Here is a 10,061-nt window from a genome sequence, read left to right as displayed (position 1 = left end):
AAATTTAAAAAAATTTAAAAAAAAATAAATTTAATATTATTTAAAACTTTTTCGCCCCTTTGTTGTCACGCCAAACTTGAAAATACCGGTTCTGTCAAACCCGAAGAAAGCAAGCGGCGGGGGTTGTATTTAAGGGGGTGCCCCGGGGAACCCCACTTTTTGAAAACTTTTTTTTTTTAAAAAAATTAAAAAATTTTCCATTTTTTTTTTAACTTTTAAAAAATTTTTTTTTTTGTTTTTTTAATTTTTTAAATTTTTTTTTTTTTTAAGAAAAGTGTATTGTTTGTGTTTAGTAGTAGAAAATAGTAATAATATTAAAAAAATAATATAATATTATATTAAATTCTATTTTCACACTTGTTCTACGACCATACAAACGTTAAAATACCGGGTTCTCTCCGAATCCCCGAAGTCAAGCAACGTCAGGCGTGGTTAGTACTTAAATGGGTGACCGTTTGGGGAACCCCACGTGTTGTGACATTTTTTTTTTAAAAAGTTTTAAAAATATAATTCATCTATTTTAAATTTTTATTACATTTTAAATGTTTCTATTTGTTTTGTTTTTTAATTTTTAAATTTAAAATTTTTTTTGTTTTGAAATATTTTTTAGAGTAAGTATAGTAGTATAGTAGTAATAGTAGTATAGAGTAGTATAGTTAGTAGTAGTAGGTAGTATGTAGTAGTTTTAAGAGTAGTATATTATATAATAATAATAATAAAATATAAATAGTAATATTATATTAAATTCTATTTTCGACACTTGTTGTCTACGACCATACTACGTTGAAAATACCGGTTCTCGTCGATCACGAAGTCAAGCAACGTCAGGCGTGGTTAGTACTTAATTGGTGACCGCGTTGGGAAACCCCAGTGTTGTAGACATCTTTTTTAAAAGTTTTAAAATATAAATTCACAAATTTACAATTTTATTACATTTTAAGATTTATTTGTTGTGTTTTTTAATTGTTAATTAAATTTTGTTTTTTATAATAAAGTAGATAGTGTAGTTAGTAGTAGTAGTAGTAGTAGTAGTAGTAGTAGTAGTAGTAGTAGTATAGTAGTAGGTAGTAGTAGTAGTTAGTAGTTAGTTATAATAATAATAATAATATAATATTATATTAAATTTTCCTATTTTCGACACTTGTTGTCTACGACCATACTACGTTGAAAATACCGGTTCTCGTCCATCACTGAAGTCAAGCAACGTCAGGCGTGGTTAGTACTTAAGGGTGACCGCTTGGGAACCCCACGTGTTGTAGACATCTTTTCTTTAAAAAGTTTTTAAAAAATATAAATTCATCTATTTTACAATTTATTACATTTAAATGATTCTATTTGTTGTGTTTTTATTGTTAATTAATTTTTTTTTATACAGTAAAGTAATAGTAGTAGTAGTAGTAGTAGTAGTAGTAGTAGTAGTGATAGTAGTTAGTAGAGTAGTATAGTAGTAGTAGTAGTAGTAGTAGTAGTATAATAATAATAATATATTAATAATACCAATATTATATTAATTCTATTTTCGACACTTGTTTCTACGACCATACTAGTTGAAAAATACCGGTTCTCGTCAGATCACCGAAGTCAAGCAACGTCAGGCTGGTTAGTACTTAAATGGTGACCGCTTGGGAACCCCACGTGTTGTAGACATCTTTTTTTTAAAAAATTTAAAAAATATAAATCATCTATTTTACAATTTTATTACATTTTAAATGATTCTATTTGTTTGGTTGTTTTTTAATTGTTAATTAAATTTTTTTTTTTATAGCATAAAAGTAGTAGTTGTAGAGTAGATAGTATATAGTATAGTATAGTAGTAGTAGTAGTAGTAGTAGTAGTATAGTAGTAGTAGTAGTATTAGCAAGTAGTAGTATTTATAGTATGTAGTAGTAGTAGTAGTAGTAGTAGTAGCAGTAGTTAGTAGTATAGTAGTTAGTAGTAGTTGTAGTAGTAGTAGTAGTAAGAAAGCAAGAGTAGTAAAGTAGTATGTAGTAGTAAGTATAGTTAGTAGTAGTGTTTTAGTAGTTAGAGTAGTAGTAGTAGTAGTATAAGGTAGTAGTAGTAGTAGTAGTATAGTAGTAGTATTTAGTAGTAGTGTAAGTAGTAGTGAAGTAGTAGTGAGTAGTAGTAGTTAGTAGTAGTGTAGTAGTTGTGTATATTATAGTAGTTGATATATAAATTATATATATAATATAATTAGTAATATTATATAGTATATTAATTAATTTATTTTGAATTGTGTTAGCATATAGTTGAATACGTCTGTATAGTAGTAGTAGTAGTAAGTAGTAGTTAGTATATAGTGAGTAGTAGTACCAGTAGTAGTAGTAGTGTAGTTAGTTGTAGTAGTAAGTAGTAGTAGTGTAGTATTAGTAGTAGTAGTAGTAGTAGTAGTAGTAGTAGTAGTAGTAGTAGTATAGTAATATAATAAATAATAATAATACAATATTATATTAAATTCTATTTTCGACACTTGTTGTCTACGACCATACTACGTTGAAAATACCGGTTCTCGTCCGTGTTAATTAAATTTTTTTTTTACTAAATAGCGTAGTATATAGTAGTAAGTAGTAGATGTAGTAGTAGTAGTAGTAGTAGTAGTATAGTATAGGTAGTAGTAGTAGTATGTATGTAGTAGTATAGTAGAGTAGTAGTATAAATATTATATTAATATTATTCGACACTTGTGTTACACATACTCGTTGAAAATACCGGTTTGTCATCCGATCAGCAACGTCAGCGGTAGTACTTAGATGGGTGCGCTGGAACCACTGTTGTAGAATCTAATTTTATTCATTCATTATCTTAAAGATATTGTTTGTTTTATGTAAAATTGTTTTTATAATAAGTATAGCGTAGTAGTAGTATATAGTAGTAAGATAGTAGTAGTATAGTAGTAGAGTTAGTATAGTAGTAGTATAGATATATAATAATAATATATATTTAAATTATTTCGAACTTGTTGTCTACGACCATACTCTTGAAATACCGGTCTGTCAATCACCGAAGTCAAGCAAGTCAGGCGTGGTTAGTACTTAATGGTGACCGCTTGGACCCCACGTGTTGTAGACATCTTTTTTCAAATTTATCTATTTACAATTATAACATTTTAAATTTTATTTGTTTGTTTTTTAATTGTTATTAAATTTTTTTTATATTAAGAATGTAGTAAGTAGTAGTAGATATAGTAGTTAGTAGTAGTAGTAGTAGTAGTAGTAGTAGTAGTAGAGTATATATAATAATATAAAATAATATAGAATATATATTAAACCTATTTCGAATTTTCTAGACCATACACGTTGAAATACCGTTCTCGTCGATCACCGAAGTCAAGCACGTCAGGCTGTTAGTACTGAGTGTATGTGGTTTTTAATTTAATTAATTTTTTTTTTATACATTAAAAGTTGTTAAGTAATAAAGTATAGTATAGTAGTAGTAGTAGTAGTAGTATAGTGTAGTAGTAGTAGAAGTAGTATGTATATATTTAGTAGTAGTATAGTAGAGTAGTAGTAGTAGTAGTATATAATAATAATAATAATAAAATATAATATTAATTAATCTATTTTCGACACTTGTTGTCTACGACCATACTCGTTGAAAATACCGGTTCTCGTCCGATCACCGAAGTCAACAACGTCAGCGTGGTTAGTACTTATGGTGACCGCTTGGGAACCCCAGTGTTGTAACATCTTTTTTTTTAATTTAAAATTAATTCACTTTTACAACTTATTACATTTAAATGATTCTATTGTTTGTTTTGTTTTAATTGTAATTAAATTTTTGTCTTTTATAGCAGTTAAAAGTAGTAAGTGTAATAGTAGTAATAGTTGTATGTAGTAAGTTAGTAGTAGTAGTATAGTAGTATAGATATGTAAGTTAGTATAGTAGTAGTATTAATAATAATAATACTATATTATATTAAATTCTATTTTCGAGTGCTACGACCATACTACGTTAAATATACCGGTTCTGTCAATCACCGAAGTCAAGCAACGTCAGGCGTTAATTAGTGTCTAACTTAATTTATTTTTTTATAATCAGCATAATAATTAAGTATTTTGTTTAAGTAAATTAAGTAATATAGTAGTAGTAAGTAGTAGTATAGTATGTAGTATAGTAGTAGTAGTAGTAGTAGTATAGTAGTAATAATAATAATAATATACAATATATATATTAATTCTATTTTCGACACTTGTTGTCTACGACCATACTACGTTGAAAATACCGGTTCTCGTCGATCACGAAGTCAAGACAACGTCAGGCGTGGTTAGTACTTAGATTGGTGACCGCTTGGTAACCCCACGGTTGTAGACATCCTTTTTTTTTTAATTTAAAAAAAATATAATTTCATCTTTTTACACTTTATTACATTTTAATGATTCTATTTGTTTATGTTTTTAAATTGTTAATTAAATTTTTTTTTTATAGCAGTAAATAGTATATAGTAGTAATAGTAGTAGTAGTAGTATAGTAGTAGTAGTGTAGTAGTAGTAGTAGTTAGTAGTAGTAGTAAGTAGTAATAATAATAATAATAATATTAATATATTACCAATAATTAATATTACACTTTTTCGTATCTACGACCATACTAACGTTGAAATACCGGTTCTCGTCCGATCACCGAAGTCAAGCACGTTCAGGCGTGGTTTAGTATTAGATGGGTGACCGCTTGGGAACCCCACGTGTTTGTAGACATCTTTTTTAAAAAAGTTTTTAAAAAATTAAATTTCTATTTTACAATTTTATTACATTTTAAATGATTCATTTGTTTGTGTATTTTAATTGTTAATTAATTTTGTTTTTTTATAGCAGTAAAGTAGTAGCTAGTAGTAGTAGTAGTTAGTAGTAGTAAGTAAGTAATATAATATAGTAGATAGTATAATGTAATTATATGAAGTATGTAGTATAGAGTAGTAGTTAGTAATAATAAGTATACTTTACATTTTAATTTTTTTTGTTTTTATTATAATTTTTTAATTAAGTATTTTGTGTAGTAGTTAGTGTAGTAATAATATATTAATAATTATATATCATTCGCATTTTATGTATATTTGTTTTTATTAGGTAAAAAGTATGTAGTAGTAGTAGTAGTATATAGTAGTAGTAGTAGTATAGTGTAATATAGTATATTAATAGTATATAATAAATAGTAATTATATAATTTATTCGACACTTGTTGTCTACGACCATATACGTAAAACGGTTCTCTCATCACGAAGTCAAGCAACGTGGCGTGTTAGTACTTATGGTGACCGCTTGGACCACGTTTGTAGACATCTTTTTTAAATTTAATATATTCATCTATTTTAATTTTTATAATTTTATTGTTTGTTTTTATTGTATTAAATTTTGTTTTTTTTAATTAGTAGTAAAGTTTGGTAGTATTGTAATATGTAGTAGTATAGTTAGATAATAAAATAGAAATAAATAGTGAAAGTTAAAATCTTTTTTACACGTATAGTGTAGCTAGTAGTACGTGAAGTTGTAGCATATAGTTTTTATTTATTAATATAATTAATGTTATGTTTGTTTTTAATGTATAAATTTTGTTTTTTTTATAGTAAAGTAGTAGAGTAGTAGTAGTAGTAGTAAGTATTATAGTATAGAGTAGTAGATATATAGTTATAATAATTATATGTATGTATAGTATATATAATAATTATAAATTATATTAATCTATTTTCGACCTTGTTGTCTACGACAACTACTTAAAAATACCGGTTCTCTCCGATCACCGAAGTGTTTTTTTTTATAGCAGTAAAAGTAGTAGCAGTAGTAGTAGTAGTAGTAGTAGTAGTAGTAGTAGTAGTAGTAGTAGTAGTAGTAGTATAGTAGTAGTAGTAGTAGATATAAGTAGTAGTAGTAGTAGTTAGTAGTAGTAGTAGTAGTAGTAGTAGTAGTAGTAGTAGTAGTTAGTAGTAGTAGTAGTAGTAGTAGTAGTAGTAGTATAGTAGTACCAGTAGTAGTAGTAGTAGTAGTAGTAGTAGTAGTAGTAGTAGTAGTAGTAGTAGTAGTAATAATAATAATAATAATAATAGTAATATTATATTAAATTCTATTTTCGACACTTGTTGTCTACGACCATACTACGTTGAAAATACCGGTTCTCGTCAATCACCGAAGTCAAGCAACGTCAGGCGTGGTTAGTACTTAAATTGGTGACCGCTTGGGAACCCCACGTGTTGTAGACATCTTTTTTTTTTAATTTATCTATTTCACAATTTTATAACATTTTTAATAATATTATTTGTTTGTTTTTTTTAAATTGTTATTTAAATTTAGTTTTTTATATTAGAAATAGTAGTAGTAGTAGTAGTAGTAGTAGTAGTAGTAGTAGTAGTAGTAGTAGTAGTAGTAGTAGTAGTAGTAATAATAATAACAATAATAATAGTAATATTATATTAAACTCTATTTTCGACACTTGTTGTCTACGACCATACTACGTTGAAAATACCGGTTCTCGTCCGATCACAGAAGTCAAGCAACGTCAGGCGTGGTTAGTACTTAGATGGGTCATCATTGCCTTTTTCACCCTGGGTCAGGGTATAGGCCACAGACAAACAGTTTCCATCCTTCTCTATCCTGAGCCAACTTTTTTATCTCATTCCAGGTCTTACCACTTCTCTGTATATCAGCTTCTTTAATTCTTCTCCATGTTCCTCGTGGCCTTCCCCTTGATCTTCTGCCCTGAGGGTTCCAGTCCAATACTTTCTTTGTTATAGTTGAGTCATTCTTTCTAAGCGTGTGTCCAATCCACCTCCACCGTCTTCTTCCTATATCCTCTCCCACTGGTTTCTGCTGTGTTCTTTTCCATACTTCTTCATTTTTTATTCTATCCATCCATTTTATTCTGAGTAGCTTACGCATGCACCTGTTTACGAAAATCTGTACCCTCCTTATACATGCCTGTGATGCGTTCCAAGTTTCACATCCATACAGTAGGACAGACTTCACGTTTGAGTTGAAAAGTCTTAGCTTTAGTTGAAGGGAGATATCTTTAGTTCTCCAAACTCTGTTCAAAGATGTGAATGCAGCCTGTGCCTTTCCTATTCGTGCTTTCACCTCTGCTTCCGTGCCTCCATCCTTGTCAATTATACTTCCGAGATAGCAGAAAGTGTCTATATCTTCGAGTTCCTGATCTTTTACTTTGATCTGCTCCCTTTGACGCGTACCTATCCTCAAGACCTTTGACTTTGCAGGGTGAATTCTTAGACCAATTGATTCCGAGAGGCTGTTTATAATTGTGGTTTTTGCTTGCATCTGGTCCTGGGTGTGGGACAGAAGAGCCAGATCATCTGCAAAATCCAGATCATCCAACTGTGTCCAGGGGTCCACTGTATCCCATTTCTTCTCCCTTTGGAGGTTTCCTTCATTAGCCAATCAATGGCAAGGATGAACAGGAATGGTGAGAGCAAGCATCCCTGCTTGACACCAGTCTTAATTTCAAAGCTGTCAGTAAGCTGATCTTCATGTACAACCCTGCAACTTGATCCTTCATACATTTCCTTAATGAGGTTTACTATCTTTTCAGGGAGTCCATAATGTGCCAGAATTTTCCACAATGTTGCTCTGTCAATACTGTCGAAAGCCTTCTCGTAATCCAGAAAGTTGACAATAAGAGGAGAGTTCCATTCTATAGACTGTTCTACTATGACTCGCAGAGAGGCAATCTGGTCGGTGGTTGAACGGTTTTTCCGAAAACCTGCCTGTTCGTCCCGCAGTTTAGCATCTGTTGCATTCTTAATTCTCTCTAAAATAATACGGTTGAAAACCTTTCCTGGGATAGAAAGAAGAGTGATGCCTCGATAATTATTACAATTACTGAGGTCCCCTTTCTTTGGAAGCTTGATAAGATGTCCTTCCTTCCAATCCTTTGGGAATATCCCGTCATTCCAGATTCTCTCAAATAGTGGGTGCAGGGCCTCAGCATTTCTTTTCGCATCAACTTTTAGAGCCTCCGGTGGAATCTGGTCTGGTCCAGCAGCTTTCCCCCTTTTCATCTTGTTAATGGCACCCACAATCTCTGCTATCGATGGTGGATCACAGCTAATTGGTAGCTCATTCCTTGCAGGCAAAATTTCTGGCTGGTTGTCTGGTGGTGGTCTGTTCAGAAGGCAGTTGAAATGTTCCCTCCATCGTTCAGATTGAGCCTCTTTTCCAAAAATAGTTTTCCCATCTTTGTCTTTGACTGGTACCTCTGGTTTCCCATATTTTCCAGCAAGTGTCTTGGTAGTTTGATAAAGGATCCTCATGTGTCCTCCAGTCGCTGCTGCTTCTGCTTTCTCTGCAAGTCTGTTCATGAATGCTTCCTTGTCTTTCTTCACAGATCTTTTGACTTCCTTAGCTATGGCTCGATACTGCTCTTGTGCATCCAGTCTTGAAGCCCTTGTTCGGCTTGCATTCACTTGTTCCTTCCTTGTTCTCCTCTTTTCAATAAGGTCCAAGGTGGTTGGACTTATCCATTCTTTATGTTCCGATTTCTTTACCCCCAATACCTCGTGGCAAGTTGTTATGTAGACTTCCTTGACCTTTGCCCAATGTGACTCTACATCTATGTCCTCCTCGAGCTCAGTAAGAGGTTGGAATCTATTACTCAATTGTAGTTTGAATTCCTCATTCTTTTCCCCATCAAGTGCATTCACCTCGAATTTTCTTCTTGTATGTGATCTGGCCCCGTGTTTTCTGAGTCGAAGCTTAAGCTTTGCCAATAGCAGGTGGTGGTCTGATCCAACATCTGCCCCTCTCCGTACTGTCACATCTTCCAATGAACGTCTGAATCTACGAGAGATACAAAAATGATCAATCTGATTCTCTGTCACACCATCTGGTGAGACCCAAGTTGCTTTATGGATCCTCTTATGGGGGAACACTGATCCTCCAATCACCAAACTGTTGAATGCACAGAAATTTGCAAATCTCTCTCCATTATCATTCATTTTCTCCCATGCCATGACGTCCCATGATACCTTCATAGCCTACGTTATCCTGTCCCACTTTTGCATTAGCATCTCCCATCAATATGTTGATGTCTTTCCTTGGCAACTTGTCAATGACTTGTTGTAGCAGACCATAAAATGTATCTTTGTCCTCATCTATTGCATCATTTGTTGGGGCATAGATCTGTACAATGTTCATGTTGATCTTCTTACTCCGTGTTGTAAAGGACGCCATGATGATCCTTTCTCCGCATTGTTCCCATCCTCTCAGTGACTTCTGGGCAAACTTGCTTAGAATTATTCCTACTCCCTGTGTATGAATCCCGTCCCCTCTCCCTGAATATAAAATCTTCTCCCCAGACTTGAGGTGTTTCTGTCCGGATTGTATCCAGTGGGTTTCGCTTACTCCAAGTATATGCAGCCTGTATCTTCTCATCTCAGTCACAACTTGAGAGCTTTTTCCTGCTTCATACATGGTGCGAACGTTCCACGACGCGATTCGAAGCTGCTTGTTTGGCGAAGACGTCATCGGGTCAGCAGAGTCCTTTCGGCTTTGTCTGTTGTCCTTCATAAATTCTGTAATTCCAGAAACTCTTCGGTCGCCCAAGCTAAAAAAAGGATTTAGTTTGTCTGTCTGTGTTTCTGTAACGGTTTGAGTTTAACGGAAAGGGGTGTTAACCCTTTGCCAACCCCCAACCTGGAGGACCAGGTGACTCAAAGATGGGGGAATCACACACCATTAGTCGCCTTTTACGACACGCTGGCTTGGCGTTGGGCTATTCTTGACCCTCTCAGTTGAGGGACCCCGGACACCACACGGGGTACTAATAATAACAATAATAATAGTAATATTATATTAAACTCTATTTTCGACACTTGTTGTCTACGACCATACTACGTTGAAAATACCGGTTCTCGTCCGATCACAGAAGTCAAGCAACGTCAGGCGTGGTTAGTACTTAGATGGGTGACCGCTTGGAAACCCCACGTGTTGTAGACATCTTTTTTTTTAAAAAGTTTTTTAAAAATATAAATTCATCTATTTTACAATTTTATTACATTTTAAATGATTCTATTTGTTTGTGTTTTTTAATTGTTAATTAAATTTTGTTTTTTTATAGCAGTAAA

At 32.5% G+C, this 10,061-nt stretch overlaps 1 non-coding gene and 4 pseudogenes across 1 annotated transcript; all 5 read left to right on the top strand.

Annotated features, from left to right (window-relative positions):
• The first annotated feature begins 1,146 nt into the window (after positions 1-1,146).
• On the top strand, positions 1,147-1,262 carry LOC144974266 (5S ribosomal RNA; annotated as a pseudogene).
• Positions 1,263-1,530: 268 nt separating this feature from the next.
• Positions 1,531-1,647, top strand: LOC144974271 (5S ribosomal RNA; annotated as a pseudogene).
• A 2,925-nt stretch (positions 1,648-4,572) lies between these two features.
• On the top strand, positions 4,573-4,692 carry LOC144974268 (5S ribosomal RNA; annotated as a pseudogene).
• A 1,378-nt stretch (positions 4,693-6,070) lies between these two features.
• Positions 6,071-6,188, top strand: LOC144974256 (5S ribosomal RNA; annotated as a pseudogene).
• A 3,626-nt stretch (positions 6,189-9,814) lies between these two features.
• Positions 9,815-9,933, top strand: LOC144974301 (5S ribosomal RNA). Its single transcript, XR_013645705.1, has one exon. It is a non-coding gene; the product is annotated as a 5S ribosomal RNA (ribosomal RNA).
• The last annotated feature ends 128 nt before the right edge of the window (positions 9,934-10,061 follow it).

This window comes from Berghia stephanieae, chromosome 5, assembly GCF_034508935.2.
Source record: "Berghia stephanieae isolate SIO BIC M18660-M18661 chromosome 5, UCSD_Bste_1.3, whole genome shotgun sequence".
NCBI classification, from domain to species: domain Eukaryota; kingdom Metazoa; phylum Mollusca; class Gastropoda; order Nudibranchia; family Aeolidiidae; genus Berghia; species Berghia stephanieae.
This window is presented reverse-complemented; position numbering and strand designations above follow the sequence as displayed.